Genomic DNA, 17517 nt, shown 5'->3' on the forward strand with positions numbered 1-17517 from the left:
TTCCAGGAGGTCGTACGTTACCTGTAACGCTTCTGCATTGGTAATGCGCCGTATCGTGCATACTCGTAGATCGTGGCATATGCATGAGCCAATGGTGTAACAATGACGTGAATATCGACGACACACTACGGAACTGATACCAACGCACAGTAAACTAATAGTTTCAGACTTTTTGTTTCTCTAATTGCAATGAAAATACGTCTATACGAACTTGTCGAGGGAGAAACGATTCGTATAATTCGATGAAAGCTCGATGGCGATTATTCGAAGAAAAATGTAGCATCGTTTCTTACCAGCGACCTTGTTATCGCTCGTCCATCATTAACTTCAATTACACTTTCGCATTTACGATAGTTGGTGGCATTCTTTTCATAACCTGCTTTGGTTCGATGGGTTCTTACTTCTTAAATTGTTCATACGCTGGAATGATCAGATACGCGTGTCTAATGATACGTTGGTAGCGGGACTTTGCGTGACGGAAAGGTACTTACACCGTGTTTATTGGATCCTTTTTAATTCATACCACAATTTATCCCCTTGTCATTAGCACGGTCAGAGTTACTTTTCTTCGTGTTTGTTTAAACATCCGAGGGACAGTGCTCTATTATTCTCTTATTAACGATTTATATCACGAGCAGGGGTTATTTGGTCGACTTTAACGACGTTGATGAGAAATATCGATCGATGAATTTCGGTTTGTCGAATAAATTCTTGTAAGGGGGATTCGCTATATTTGGGTCATCGATTTTCCTTTAATTTCGTGAATATTATATGTAACGATATTCTAGATGATTAGAACGATGATTAAAAGCAGGTATTATACGAAAGTTTGTTCGATACCGTTAGAAAATGTCGAACAACAGTTACCTACGTGTTCTTTCGCTAAACGTTTACGGTCAAATATACTATGTTATTACGGTTGCATTTTGCACGTTGATACATATTCATTTGGAGCTTGTAATGTTAACGCGTTATTTACCTCGTAGTATAGTTACGAAGCGTCTAGCTGCAGGCAAAATTGTATCTCCGTTTCAAACGGAAGCTTTGATGACTTCGAGGCGTATGCACACACGTACACCCGTGACATACGTTCAGATCTTACACGTAACTCACGCGTCACTTACACGTAATCTTACTAAAAAGATGTCGCCAGGAAGATCGAAACGAGACGAAGCTAAAAGTAAAGAACAAAGAGAAATTATTCGACACAGAAGAATAAGAATTGAAGATTCGTCGGATATCTCTCAGGTTATAATTTTCAGCAAAGGTTTCTACAAGTGTTGAAGTACTTTTCCGAGTTACTGTACGCGTCGGATACATTTTGCAATCAAGAATTCCTATGGTATATGTTTTTCTGAAAGCGCAATTGGTAGGAAATGGAGTTTCTTTTTCGCGGAGGTAATAATTTCTCCGCAAGAAGAGAATTTTCACAGCGAAAGTTACGCGTGTAGTTTGGTCGAATAGCGCGCTGAAACTCTGTGCATACCTGGAAAGGAGAAAGCAATATAACCTTTCATCTTGCGCGCTAAATTACGCAAACTCTTTCTCGGCTGGCAGACATTATGCGCGAAGTAGCGTCTGCTGATGCAAATTTTCCAGACGGATGCCTCCGCAAGATCTCTCAATTTAAGAACGGATATAAATAACCGACCTGGGACGTAGTGGAACTCTTGGTTTTTAAGAGATATTCAGAAACCGAACATCAAACAGCTTAAAACAAGCGACTTGAAAATTACATATCCAAAGTTTTTGCTATTTTAACGATCGTTTATCTCTTTTCTACTTTTTTCTTTCTTTTTGCTCCGGTTCATTCATCGAATTCAAGTTTCACGCGAACGATCGTTAAACGTTATGGCCTGGAATTTAACGGTCAGTAGTATACCTATCGCATAGAAAATACGATTTTCAAATTATAAAACTCATAATCGAAGGAAGTTAGCTTCCGTTTGAAAATTTCCCACCGACGTAATTTCCACACTCGGGCAAAACTTCCATTCCAACTAGATCGCATCACGTATTACGGTTTTGTTGTAAAAGTTGGTCACGTAGTTTTACTCGTAGAAATGTAACTTAAACGATAGAACCACGAGTTTTCAAGCGTTGGTCCGTGAATTTTCCATAATTATAGCCTCTAGCTATGCGTGAACGACACTTTCATTTAAATTTCATATCGCCTATTATCGTTACGAATTTAACGCTTGATCGGCTAGTTTTCACGTGCAATATGACACTCGCGCACTAGAACGCAGGAAAATTGTCTTTCGAGTTTTCATTTCCCAGTTTTCAACGTGTAGTTACGTGCAAAGAGGATCGTGTAACTCGATGGGATTCCTGATTGTATTCGCGTATAGAACGGTGGAAGCTTTTTCGCGGTAGATATGGCAGAGTAATTCGAGGATTAATAAATGTTCGTTTGAATTCAGTTGGTGGATTAGCGATGGCGGAAATGGTCGCCTTGAAAATTTTATTCCGAATAGGATGTTCCAGTTTACGACTGTAATCTCTGGAAACTATACGGTTAAAACTCGAACGAACTTAGGTTAGTGCCAGGGCCTCCCTCAAGAACCGAGTAAAGCTTGAATTTTGAATTATGCACTTCGCCAAGAAGCGACTTACGCTATCATAGTAAAACCCTGATAAAATGCGTTACAAAAGCTGTCCAACCACGATCTACGTAACTTGCGAGACTTTTAACTATCAAGTATAACAAAATTCTTATATCTCGCGACCTCGTAAATTCTGAAGCATGTAATTGAAGAAAATTATAATTGCGAACAGCAACAACCTAGATAGATAGCAATTACCCTGTCTAAACCATTTAACATCGTCAACCAAGATACGCGTACCGCATTGTGCGTATTAATTAGACCGTCACGCAAGATTGCATCAATAATTAAAACGTGGATAATTAATTCCATGCGAGGGTGGCTGAAAGGAAACAACGGGACGATGACGGAGATAAGATAAAGAAATAATTTGATTTTAAAGAAGAACCGGTGAGTTGAACCTGTGAATTAACGAGGCTTGCTGTCTCTTTTTTTTTGCGATGCTGCTGATGCTTCTGATAACGAGCCGTAAGAATTAGATTTTTTTTTCGTAAACCAGAAATAGATACGAACTAATCGTATCGACGTTTCCTTCGTTGTTATCGTTTCGTTACAATTATATTATCGTAGCACATTCCGCAATTAAGAATCGTAATGTTCATCGATGTAGATATTATCGACTTCTATTTGAAAATTATTTTAATTAGCGAACAAAATAGCAATGCTTCGTTAAAATGCTAATTAACGTAACATGCTACTGAAATTTCACTATCTTCCTAAGCACGCGCGCTTCGATCAAACTATTATATCTGTTGTCGCGAGCACGAGCATAGCACCGAAGGTTGTCGCAGATTCGAAGTACGAATCGTTAAACTCTTATCGTGCAACTATTTTTCTTCGCGAATCGTTAAATCAACATCCAGCATCTTCGTACACTTAAACGACCCTTGAACTTCTTCTCGAGTAAACTTCTCACGCTATTAGGAATTTGTAGTTTATGCTTACTATAAGCAAACTCGTGTAGTTAAGTCATCCGTTTCTTGAAAATTCAACCTTCGTCGTATTACGTGGCATATAATAAAATTGAACAATTTATTGAGAGCCAAGTTAGTCAACTTGGCTTCTAAGAAGCTGGAATATCAAACAGTCTTTTAATATCCATCGTTAAAATTCAAAATAAAGAAGAAAGGCAGCCACGCAAGGTCGTAAATGTCACGCGCTTTTGGTCGATCGAAATCGTAAATTCTATTTTAATCTTCGGCTGGAATCGATGAAACGTTAACGGATCGAAGGCAATCCGAACCGGAATCTGTCCATCGAATCGTGACGTGTATCTGATAGAAACTGGCCCGAAATCCCCCCTCCTTGACAACTCGACCAAAAATTCGACGAGTTCGCTGCGTTAGTTTGCAGGTGCGATCGGTTCCTTTCGACGCGTCAGCGCAATTAACGTGTCCCCAAAGTTAAACGTAATTACACGGCGTAACGAGTAATTGAATATTGATTTTTCAGTCGTATCGGTACAGAAATTCGATTGGCGGCGCGAATGCCAACCAAGTGCAGACGCGCGTTCATTCCGCCGAGAATCGACGTTCCGTGGCTAAGTTTTATGATTTGAGGAATTTGACACTGTGAAACGGCGACCCTTCTGACCTGTTCCTAAGAATATTGGAACTTCCCCTTGAATTATTAGTAGGGTTGAGATTGCTGTTATACTGTTTCAATTTGGTGCGTGAAATTTGTTATTTCGCGCCAGCGTTTGAAGAATGTATATATTTTTTCACAGATTTTTAGAGCGAGTTTTTGCAAGAGAACGTGCTTTGGGATATTCTTTTTTAAAGCGGAACGTTTTTCAGAGTGCATTTTTTTCCTTTGAGTAAAGCGACTTTTAAAGGACTCGCCATAAAGCAGTGTACGTCTAAACGGAAACGCGAGCAGAATATACAACAATCGACTGTTTTCTTTCCTCGGTAAATTTATTAAAATTCGCCGCAGTACGAAGAGATGACTAAATTCGCGCGAAATTAAATTCATCGTGATAAGAATACCCTTTAATTTAAGACTATAAGGTTACGCAGCTCTGAATCATCGAACAATGAAATTCTAGCGCAAAAGAATCTAGATTTTTATATTCTAAAATTCCAAGCCTATAAGTTCTAAGAATAAAAGTTGTTAGGTATATTCATCTGCAGGATCCTGCAAGGTACATAATTCAGAGACTGTTTGATATTTTTCACGCATGCCTCTAGAACTCGTTGTTCTTTTAAAAATACATGCTAAGACGTTCTCAGAGTGTAACAGAACCGGATGTTGACCGCGTGAACCCGGACGTGAAGTAACTTCCTCCAAGAGGGTATAAAAGATACATCGCGGTATTCATCTCGGCCGAGGAGGATCGATATTCACCGAAACAACGTCGTGGGAGCGTTCAACGTAAAAACGTTCGTTCGATTTCTCTGCTTTCCTCTGATTCGCGCTTTCTGTCTCGATAATTCGGATCGGAATTGCACGTTTTCTAAGAAAAGTCGCACGATTCTATCGCTGAAATGGGCACTTGTGGAATATTTTATGAACGTAGACGCGAACTACGTGATTGTCGTGCGAAGATACGCAGACGAACAGGTGTACCCAGGTAGATTGTGACGTTCATTTATCCTATTTGCGATCGACTCTGTCCAACGCGTGACAACCTGTTATAGATATTTGTTACCTGCTACTTTGTATTTATTCTATGATTTATGATTCAAGCTGAGTTTATGATACTTAGCCCTGTTACAAATGACGTTGTCGTTCAGCTTAGGTCGAGGCTTTACGTCTCTACGTGCTATGTTACTCTGTCATTCTATGTTTTAGACATTTACAAACATGGTCCCATTACTTGTCTACGTTTGTCTCTTACCGGAAGAATATCCGGAGAATATCTTGAATTTTTGTTCACCACGGTTCAACGTGTTTTAACAAAATATTCATCGCGTTACCTGTATCACAGAAAAACCCTGTTTAATTAATTCTCGAAGTCGTAGAGCCTTGTTTTCGCAGAATCGATTAATTTTTTGCCTACAAGCCAGTACATAGATCGTTTTTCATAGCGACGTTTCCATCACGTTATAATTACTAGAACGAAGCGTGATCTAAAAGATCGGGAAGTTTGACAAATGTTGTATTTTAAACGTATACGTTATTTATTTTCTACCTGATTAACATTTTGGTATTTTGCCACCAAAGGACGTATAGAAGCAAGAGAGAGAGAGAGAGAGGGAGAGAGACGTTTGTTTATCCGAGAAGAATGGTTCTAAACGAGTACATGCGCGCAGCATAAATTACAATATCCATCTTCGTGCAAAAACGATCCATAAAAGGAAATGTTAACGTTGAAGAAGTTGAACGTTGAATCGCGCTTCTTCTTTTCCCGGCGTCTCCTCTGGCTTTGCAGCCGTCCCCACGACTCCCATTTACATTTGGGATTTGTCAGCGAACGAGAAAGAAAACTTAAACCGATAGAGCGAAAAGTTTCTCGAAACGAAGCAAGCATTCGTCCCTATTGGGAGCTGACCGATCTTTGCTCTAGTTGTAACGAGATCGCGTGCCACTACCAGAGATGAAGAAACTTCGTGTTGACGAGGTCTTCAATTCACATGTTCAATTTCAACGTTGACAAGCGGTAAATATTACTTTAGCGAAAATGATGCCATGGAATGTTCAATTAATGCTCATACTGATAATTCACTGCGAATCTGATCTTCGTTATCCACAATAACGTAGGTTAACAAATAATTTTCATACAGCACCTGTTTCTATATCGTAAAATTGTACATGTACACCCAGTACATTATATTTCATAATAATAATTACGAATTCTTGCGAGATTTTAAACATAATAATTATGAATCATTATGAAATATTAAATATAATTGTAAATAATTGTGCATTGTTATGAAACGTTTTTGAATGTCAAGTAGGTACTACACTGCTTCCTCGATTGGAATCTTCTATTTAACATATTTTATTTTTCAGAAAGCAAAACGCGTGCACGGATTCCGTGAAAATATTCCAACACCTTTTCCCCACTTTTTTCAATATTTCACGTGCGTTATACGAAACATTTTGAAATTTCGCTAACGCTGTTGTCGACTATCGTGACGAGTTTGAAACAAATCAAAAAATACATAGAGAAACTACGAGATATTTGACACAAATATATATTACACAAAGATGACAAAAGCATTTAAACCATTATACCACTTATCGCATAGCAAAGGTGTTTGTTTACGTTGTACGCTAATTTTTTATTAAATACGTGTTTGCAATAATTATCTTCCAATTTTAATATACATTTTCAAATTGGTTCCAAAATCGTCAGTGTCGCGATTCATTATAACGCTAATGTAATTTCAAAATGCTTTATGAAACGCATACAATATGAATATGAAAGTTTTTATGTGGCAAAGGTTCAAATATTACTTTCGCGAGCCGGTTTACATTGAATTTATTTGATACACGCAGCGGATGATATTTTCATTTCGATGCTTTCAGTTCCGCTGTCGTTATTAATCCATCGACTTTATTTATACAGCGCAGTCAAAGTTTGTTCGAGTAGCACTCCCGTCGGAATCGTTGTTCGAACACGAAGAAACGAAACGGGTAATTGCTGCCGGCTAAAGAGACAATAAAGACGTTAAAACTCGCCCCTGTCTCGCCGCAGATTATTTCCATAACCAGGTTGCTTTCAGGCAGGTTTCCCTTTTGTCTTATCTCTCGAAGCAGAAATATTTAGCGTTTTTGTCCGGTCGGGTCTCGTGCAATTACGTCTGGACGCTAACGTTGTAACGAACCAGAGCCTGTCTGCTTCTCGAAACACTTAATTTCGCGTAATTTGGTGCGCTCTGTCTCTCGGCTAATTTCGTGTCTCTAACTGGAAAAAAAGAAAAAAAGAAAAAGAAAACGATTCTTCTACCAACGGGAAGAAAATTTTTCTATTCTATATAAAAATCTCTCGCTTTTCCGATCGTCGATTCGTTTTCTTTTCTTATTTCATCTGGAAAGACGATTAATTAAGATTTCAATCAAACAGGGATTCGTACAAAGCGAGAAGAAAAGTATTTTTCCACTAGATTCGTAGATCACGGGAAAAAAGTTTGTGATTTAAATGTATACTTGTGGTTTCCAATGTTTAATTGACTCAAAAGTGTAACGGTTTCGTTAGCAAACTTTGATGAAAGTAGCCTTAAACCGAGCTAACGAAGTTTAATCCTGAACATGGTGAAGTGGAAATTGAAATCAATGTTTCGTGTAGACATTGGATGTGTTTGACGAGTCTTGTTCCTCATTGACCCTTTTTCCCAACAAGCAAATACATTTCACGCCGTTTCTAATGACCTTCTTGTCACGAAAAATAATCTCGCACGTAAAAACGCAACGTGCAATTTATTCAACGAGTAACATTAATGTAAGAAACACGTTATAAAATTTGTTCTATATTTTTCAATGTTCTTTTATCGTGCTACCCTCTACGATACAATCAGCTGTCTCTTTATTTTATCTTATGAAACCTCTTGTCCATATTTTACATCGTCCTTGGAGATTTAAACCACTGACAGACCTTCTCTGTTTTTCCACGCAAACTTTATGCATTCGTCGACGAAAGCATAACGAAACACGAAGCGTGCATCATCAGAATCGCATTATCGCGCTGAATTCAAGCCATCAGGCGTTTCTTCGTCTCAGCTCAAAGCTCATCCATTTTAATCACCACACGCCACGACTCGATCTCCAAATTAATAATTGCCATAGATTCTCTCGGGTTGCATTATGTAAAACGCTTTAAAGTTGAACCTCGGCCCGGGACAAAGTTGGAGTACCGATCGCGTGGGACGATAGTTAAAAATCTCGAGGGGGACGTTCCCTCTTTCGTTAGGGAAATATTCAACGACGTCGGAAACTGCTCGCAGTAACGAACGTTGGTGTGTCAAGGCAGCGGCTTTTTAGAAAATCGCTTTGGCGAAGCACTCTTCGCCGATTAACCGGGGAAATACCTGTAGCATCGGTTTTTTTTCCTTGTTTAAAACAGCCTTTTTTCTCATCTCACGAAGCAAGCGAATTAATTACTAAAATTCTGCGGTACACCGGCAAATGTATTTGACACAGTATTTATACCAGACGGCTGTCGTTACTTTTTTATTTGGCAATCTAAGGAAAAAGGAGTCAGTGGCTTTGATTAAATATTAAATACAGGTAATTAAGTATCGTACGGTTCGAGAATTCTCGTGGAACACTGATCGAATATCGTTGGCTTAAAGACACGTGCGCGGATCAGTTTAACGTAACATTTCTATACTGTTTGTCGTTTCGTTTGGTTTTTACTATTTCTTCTGTGAAAATTTGTTGTTCTTCTTTTCTTTTTTTATTGTAACAGAGTTTGAAATGTACATCCAACGTTGGCACCAATTTTCTTAGAAACCTGTAGAGAACAGGTCAAACCGGTTTAACGTAGTTTTCCTATTATATTTGTCGTTTCACTCTATCTTTGGTCCTTTTTTTATTAAAACATTTTGTCTTCTAACCGAAGCAGAGTTTAGAACGCGATTTAATGTTATAAACCTCCTTGGAGATCTGTAGGAAACACTGTATGGAAATTGGTTTAGCGCAACTTCTCTGCTGTATTTATCGTTCAGTTCAGTTTCTCATTGCTTTTGTGTCTTTTAACCGGAGTGAAGCTTGCAACGTAGATTTGCCGTAAATGCTACTCTTTGGTCTCTCTGGACGTGTGGCAAGCCGACAATGTGTAATATAAGGATATTGGAGCGAGTTCTTTAATCAATCTTTGTTGGATAGCAGCTGTCCTTTAATTTCTTCCATGTGCAATCGCGCGATCGTTTTACAGCACGAAAGTTCGTGGTTTATCGACTACGACGACTGTTTCGATCCATTGACTTGTTTACAGTCTTGCTGTCGTTATTTTATATTTATTTTGTTCTTTAATTTTAAGTTTAGTTTTAATTTAGATCTTTCGAATCAAATACATTTTCGTCTGGACGACAGATATACGATGATTTAATATTTCAAAAGCTGTATTTTCAGCTTCGTCGTAACAGCGTTACCTTCCGTGTAATACGAAGCTTTATTTCGGACGAAATGAAATATTATTTTATAGCCTTGGACGTTGATCGCGTTAACTGTCGCTGTACCTTAAAATACTCCAACGTTAACTAGAAAAAGCTCGAGATATCGTCCGAGGATTCAAGAAACGCAATAAGCAATTTTCAAATTCAATAATCGACCCCTCCTTACGAGGGCACCTAATGAAACTATTATATCCCTCTAACTAAATACCGTTTCAATCGTTTACAAAGTCTCGTACATTTATTACCTACTCGACAAGCTTATACTTACGAACCTGACAAACCTAACGACGAAATTAATAAAAACGTTCGCGCGCGCTGTTCGCTAATTTTGCCCATTTACTCGCGCTTATTCCATCAAGTATCGCATCAAATTCTACGATCGGACAAATCACGCGCATGATGGTCACCTGCAAGTCCCGTGTCGTCATCGTTCTCTCTCGAAAAGTGCGAAAAAAGAATGTTTCCTCTGCGCAACTTTTTCCTTTGCCTGATAAACTTTTAAGCCAGCCAAAAAATAAGGAGCACGTCGCTGGTGAAATCTTGTAACACATCGCGGTCCACTTGGATTTCTCTTCGAAAGCACAGACTCGCGGCATCATCGTCGTACGCGCGTATAACTGTCCTCTTGCGAATAAGGTAAAAAGAGCAGGTGGATTTTTACCGAAAAGACGATCTTTCCGCTGCAAAAAGGTATAACGGGGGAAACAGAGCTGGCGAGCGAAAAGGACTCGGTGGCAGGATAAAGGAAGATAAGGCAGGCGATTGCCATTGCCTCGGTTTACGCCGAAAAGGCTGGAGCGTCGCGACGCGACCTCGAGCAGAATGGGCCACGACGTCGCTATCTGATAACGCTCAATACCGACTCGTTGCGTTTCACGGATTCTCCTGTGTTTTCACGGTAAAGAAAATCGGCAGTCGCGATTACGGACGCTGTTCCTGGTCATAAGCCGCCAGTGGAACCTATCCTTTGTGATTTTCCGACGGTTGGATGCGCAAATGTGCATTTGTTGGTAAAATATAGGTGGAAGTTGGTCGTGTGGGTTAAAGCATCGCGGTACGACGGCTAAATTATTAATCGAATCGATCGAATCTGTCTAGACGAAGAGCGTGTAGAGTTTTAATAGCTTTCCTATAAACAGACCATTGGAAAATTAAGTAAGTAAATCTCGCGAAGGATTTGTTGTTGGAGAAATGGCTTCGCTCTTGGCGATTTAGTTCTGGTCTGGTTATTAAAAATCGCTGTGCTGGTAGCCAGCGTTTCTTCGCAGCAGGAATTGAAAGGAACGCTTAAAAACTTAGGAAATTGCGATTTATTTCTCCGACTATATTACTTTCCAGCAGCATCGCGTATTTTTAAATGTCAGAAAGAAGTCGTACGGATGGATGATATCGGAATACGAACGCGATCAAGTTAGTCGAGGTTCGGCAATTTTAATATGTCACCGGGCTTAATTCGGGAAAACGTCACGAGGCGGTTGAAACTGGTCGCGTGAAAGCCAGTTAAGGTGACTGGAAGATAATAACGGTATCGATCCTGGCGCAAAGACAAGGATGCGTTTACAAAGGACCAAATGTTCTATTGGAAAGCTAATGAACGCTGTAAACCACGCCCGATTTCATTCCTACGATATCAACGAACGAAAGACAGAAATAAACGAGAAAATAAGAAGAAAGGAAAGGCAGATTAAACGAGACGAGGAATTTTATGGCATTAAAAATGCTAGAAAGTGCCGAATATTTTTTAACGAAAGCAATATCTTAAATCGATTTCCCGGCTGCCAACTTTTTATTACTGTTGCAGGGAAGAAAACCGCACGCTGGCTAGAGGCAACAAGTAAATTCACAACGTCGAGGAAGAAATTCATAGCAGCGAACAAGGCGAACTTAAAATGTTCGATTTTATTCCAGCCACGGGTGACCAGATTTACGAGCTTTCAAACACGCTCTTCTCTCGTATTTGATCGACAGCTTGCGCGAGACGATTCGTTGCTCGTCGAGAGGGTCCCGCTCGTATCTCGCTGCTCGTTTACCTTCGTCGATGAATTAATTATTAGCTCGACAAGAGGCTTCTAATAAGCTTTGGGACGAGGCGAATACAAATTCGAAATTGATATTCGATAAGATCGTGACTCTGGAAAATTGAACATTTCGGAAAATCTTCAGAAACAGAGCTAAAATTTTGAAACGGTATATCGTAGAAGAAACGGTGAAACCTTTTTGCTATCGTTTGCTCTATATGTTCGTTCGTTGGAATTCCACGCTAACAAAAGTCTACCCTCGACTTTGGACTAGTCGTTGATTCTCAACTGATCAGCCGGAAAAGGCGAGTCAAACCCCGTCATTCAGATCTGCTATTTTTTAACGCGTTGAATCGTCTCTCTTCGAAATAAATTAAACCGTATTTCCAACGACTACGATCACCCTGTTTGAAGTTAGTTGGTCTCTGTTAACCTTTCATTCTATAATTACGCAAGTTTTCTGGTTAAGAAATCTTCGAAGCTTTAGTCGTTCGTATTATTCCAATCTTCCAACCTAACCCCAACCTAACCCCAATCTTCCAAAAAAAAAGAAGATACAAAATGAGTGTTCGGCAGATGTCATAAAACTTACAAAGCAAAATTACAAATTTTGTATTTCCGTCGGAAGACAAGTCGAGCAACAAGCAGATGGACACCGTGTTGACACTGCATAGAGCGAAAGGGGGTAGGTTTTAGTTGGAAAGTGCGGTCGATGGGGAAGAGCCTTTGATAGAAGCGAAAACGGCAAGTGGCCATGTTGCAGATCCCTCGAGGGATTAAACAAACAACCGTGAGCGAACACGCACACTCGAATCGGACACACCCTATGCTTCTGCTTGGCCGTATGGTACTGGCGGAAATTCGGGACATTGCTGATGACGAGGTACGCGCGAAACAGGATTGAACTCTCCGGAGAGGGCGTTGTTGAATTCCACCCGGTCCCATAAATTCTTCGTGCCGTGGCTGACAACCAACGGTACGGAAAATTTCAACCAACGGAACGTTTCCATCTTCTAATATCGCACAGTCCAGCACCATACACGTACGAGCAAATGGCTTGACTCGTGTTGGATCCCTCCATGTATGTGTTTTATTACTAGACGAATACGTCGGCCAACGTATATTCGATTTTTTTTTACGCAGTTGGAGATGCAGAACGAACGAACGAGAATGAACTGGTATTTACGAGTAGGTACGAGAAGGTTGACTCGGATGAAAACTCTGTTTCGGACGATAAGATGATTTAAGAGAATGATAAGGCGAGGTTTCACGAATTTGACAACCAGATTATGACAAGTTATTCGAATTGTACGAATTGATATCTCGTCTGGAACTTGAGAAAAGTATCGCTATAATTATGAATATATTATAGTACAAAATTAAATCCGTTCTTGCGTATCTGCTACATCTTTTCAGCATCGGTTCAGTCATGTTGATCATCGTATCGTGTATTCAAATTTCTCGCAGAAAGATTCTTATCCAAACAACTGCTAATTTTTTGGACATGATTTAAATGAAGGTGCATGGGAGGAAAGACGTGGTCGTTAATTTGTTCTTCTCTTATCTCCCATCGTTATCTCGCACGAACGTAAAATTCTGAACGATTAATCATTTCCCTAATAATCTGAGTCGGTTATCGAGCTTTGTTTAAAAGCAGCAGGTGTCCTTGCGCTTGTGGACAGGGTCTGTACGTGGACGGAGGTTAGAGAAATGTTTTATTAAATTTCCAGTCGGAAGAAGATAGCGCACAGTCGTGAAAGCAGTTGAAAAATGTGAGATCTTTGGAAAAGGAAACGACGTTTCGTTGTGTCGAAGGAAAAGCTCGAGTACGCTTTGTCTCTTAGTAAGAAAACAAAGTCTCAAGTAATACTGTGTATAAATTCAAAAGTCGTTAATCACGGTTTTCTAGAAAGCTTCCTTTCGGTCTTTGTACCAATTACAAAGGACAACTCTACCAATAGAGCATTTTTTTCACCAAAATCCACCTCGAAACGTTCCTCTTTTCCATTCTAATGCCATCGTCGAACGTCTACATCGTCGGGACAAGCTTTCAAAACATCGCAGCGCTGAATAGCAAGCAATCGAGCCAAGAAACGGTCGAAAAATCCGAAAACCCGAACGAACGAAAAGGCACGCGGTAAGTCGACCGCACAATGGATGCTATTGTACAGAATGAAAACGTGTCTCTATACTGTGAGCGTATTGCGCGATTCTGGAACACTGACCAGAAAGAATCAGCAAGATCGAACAATGGAAGCAACGGAGAAGAGAGAAGGAGACCAGAAGCGGAAGAACGGAGCCACTTGTTACGCGCAACGCGCGTTCAAAGTTGTTTCTTCGGTTCGTCGTACGTTCGCTTCGGTGAATATTCTCGGCGCGATCGATATCGTGCTCATTCTGTCAGAGTCCCCTGGCCTGGTTCAATCGAAACGCGTCGCGTCGCGCCGCCGAATGTTAAAACACACACGCGCATTGACATTTGACGCTCGCGGTTACCGTGAAACGCTAGTCGATGCCAGGAATATCGCGTTCGAGCTCCAACGAATCGCGTTAGTCTATGGTTACCGGTGGATGCGTGTTCTGACAAACTGTCATACCGACGAATATGTCAAACCGATCAATTATGTATATGCACCGGTTTACCAAAGTATTTGAAGGCTTACCACAGCAAACTTTTACGTCCATACTGTACGTGTTACGTAAGAAATCTTGAAATTTCATTCGTTGTCCCTAAACTTGTTTCAAATATCGACGATAGTGATGTCTCGTAACGATGCTGACAAAATTGCACAATGTATACGTTTCGTATAACGCGTGTAATATTGGGTTGGCAACTGGGAGATTGCGGAGTTTGTCAGTACCACCTAATGACAAAATTCGTAAAGAGATTTGTTTCTTTAAAATTGAACATTAACCGTACGCTTACGTAACGAGGTTGAGAAATTAATAAAATTCGAGGGGTCGATCGGTTTGGAGAGCTGCATCGTTCTTCGGATGTTTCATCGGAACACGTAATTGCTGTAATTCTAGCCCTACTGTCGCGCCCATGTACATATTTCGAGCTACAAACCACGACGCGTAATCGATCTTGTGGCGAAAACGACAAGTGAACGGAACATGTAATTCGTTCCGCGATATTACACTGCAGGTTTCGCGTGGTTATTTTATCAGTAGATGATTGACGAAACAGGGTGGAGTTGGACGTTTGGATACGTTGCACGTATCCACGACTGAAGATTTTCTTTCATGACTGAAGTTTGTCAAAGGAGAATATCATTTTTCCATCGTACAGTCAATATTTGTTAAGGCGAAACAAAGAGCATCATGTTCCTAGCTTTTACCAGTCCCAGCTCCTCGTTCACTACGAGAATCCCCATTATCCGTTGTATGAATCAAGTAGAACGTACAAGCTCTTGGCAGGGCAACGAGCGTTTCCTTTTCCTAAGCAACTTGTCGGTATACGTCGATATTTCGGAGTTAAGATGCGACTCGTTAAAGGCAAGGACACGCCTTTAACGAGTTTAACCTACGCGTTCGACGAGCTGACGTACAAAGAGACGGCTGAGTCAGAAAAATCATCGAACGTTCAGGGTAGGAAATGCGTATTACAGCATACGACAACTTCTGTATAATCCTCTTCGAGTCTATAGCTTTCTTAAGAAAGCAGTACGATACCAAGCGTCTTGCTGTATTTATCGCAACATTACGCGATCCGTTTAGATAGACGAGGAAAAGAATCCGATACTCTCGCGTGCTTGATATTTCGATGCGATGCACGGAACCTTAAGGAGAGCGTCGGCGAATATTTTTTCACCGGGTATAGGCGTGTATCCGCGGGAGGCCGCGAAACGATCGATAACTCTTGTTTTAAGAAATTCAAAAGGGTCTTCCTGGAAAACGGCTCAGAAGCTCATTAAACTCGTGCACGCTAGGATTTCCAAGTCGCCACCAGGATCGTCGCCGACATCCTAATTCTACGCTACTTCCGCGAGTCCGAGCTGCTATACGTGCGCTAACACGACGCAACCACGAAATTCGCGCAGGCCGTTCTTTTTCTCTTAAAATTACAAATTTCGACTTGCCAACTCTCGTACCTTTTCAAAGCTGTATTACGGCTATTCTGTACGCGAAGAGAAAGCATTCGGAGAGGAAATAGGTACGGGAGAGAGAGAGAGAGAGAGAGAGAGAGAGAAGAAGAAGAAGAGTTCAGAGTCTCTTTGAAACTTTCCGCGCAAACGGGAGGGGGAAAAAAAAAAAAAAAGAAATGGTTACTCACATCCGTTTCGACCTCGTGCAATTGACTGCAGCCTGGAGAATACCAACTTCTCTGAATGATTTTATCAACCATACACACAACTAAATTAAATAAAAATCTTCCGTGAGGAGAAATTTCGTTAACCCCGTCACCAAGAACTTCAACGCTGCCGACGAGAAATTCTTGCTGAGCATAGTAACAGGTGTCTGATAGGTATTCGTCGGGCCCGTGAACAAATAGCCACCTTCTTCGATACTGCAGACTAATACCAGTCTTAGAAGCATTCGATCAAGCATAGACAACGATACTTATGAAACGTTCTTGTATTCAAACTCGTACGAACGAACAGAAGGATGGCACGAAGGATAGAACTATCAAAGATTATCCGCACTTCATATCCCGAGATCATCCACAATCCAAACGAAGCACACGATCGTCACTTGTCGCGATTTTCCCGCGAGAATCTTTGGAAAGGTGCTCGCTTGTTCACGGGCGTTCATCACTGATCATCACTGATCCCTGCCTAACGATCCGATCAAACACCTCTACTTATCCCTCGACAATTGCTCGGTGCTTTTTCCACTACATACATATATACATGTATATCATTTTCAACTTTCTTCCTCTAATTTATATCGTATATACATAACGGTATAACGATATATAGATTCACTGATCGATAAGAAATAAACGAATGGCAAGATCACTGATACGATAAGAATAGAAGCGTCGAAGCGGTTGGTGGTGGCGTTGAACGATTCGACTGGACGATCGCGATGATCGATGTATCACTGACCTTAGACCGGAAGTTGCTCCCCTAGCTGACGGACGCGCGGGAACCGAGGCTCATGTCAAGAGTCGTTTAGACGACAACGGGCTACCGGCGAGCGACTTTGCGTGATTGGACCTCGTGATCCTTTGGACTCCTGCCGCGCTCTGTACCGTGGCGGAGCGCGCGTACCTTAGCGGAGCATGCAACGACGCCGACGCCGACGCCGACGCCGATGCCGACGCCGACGCCGACGACAGGAGGCCACGGTGCACCTGCGCCTTGACTCCTCTCGTCCTCCTAGCCGAGTGGCCCAAGCCCGTTTCAAGCGGATCGAGCACCTCGGCTCGCCCTTTGCCCTTCGCCGCGCCGTGTTTCAACCATTCACGCCAAAGCAACTCGTCCTCTTCCTTTTACAATGAATTCTTCGCCGTGAAAGCATAACGTACGAGTCTGCGACTCGCACACTGTGCACGATGGACATGGTCAACGCGACCAAAATGTCCGTTCACTGTGTCTCGCAATTCCTCCCAGCGAAATTATTTATTCCGCTCTTTTAATTCCTGTAGCGCAAGTTTTCCTTTCTACGATTTAAGCTGCTTTCCGTCAGTTCTGACACCAGCTAAAAACAATCGAGTTAATCGCGTGTAAATGTGCACGCGCGCCTGGCAAATTTAAATGTAGAATAATGTACAAATTCGAGAGTACGCGAAGTTATACCTACAAAGTAACAAGTACATTTAGAAAAGCAGCTTCTACTTACGTTATGTTCTTTCAATTTTATTCGTACAACAGATCGAAACGAGTG

The 17517-nt window shown here is 41.1% G+C and overlaps 1 protein-coding gene across 3 annotated transcripts in view; it reads right to left on the reverse strand.

The window, feature by feature from the left end:
• LOC117210266 (chondroadherin-like protein) overlaps positions 1 to 16901 on the reverse strand; it is a 169281-nt gene extending 152380 nt beyond the window's left edge. For all 3 annotated transcript variants that reach the window (XM_033453101.1, XM_033453100.1, XM_033453099.1), the window contains exon 1: positions 16737 to 16901. The gene's annotated coding sequence lies outside the window, so the exon portion shown is untranslated. The remainder of the gene's footprint in view (positions 1 to 16736) is intronic.
• Positions 16902 to 17517: the final 616 nt, after the last annotated feature.

Source organism: Bombus bifarius, unplaced genomic scaffold (genome assembly GCF_011952205.1).
Source record: "Bombus bifarius isolate JDL3187 unplaced genomic scaffold, Bbif_JDL3187 scf7180000008199, whole genome shotgun sequence".
In the NCBI taxonomy this organism is placed as follows: Eukaryota; Metazoa; Arthropoda; class Insecta; order Hymenoptera; family Apidae; genus Bombus; species Bombus bifarius.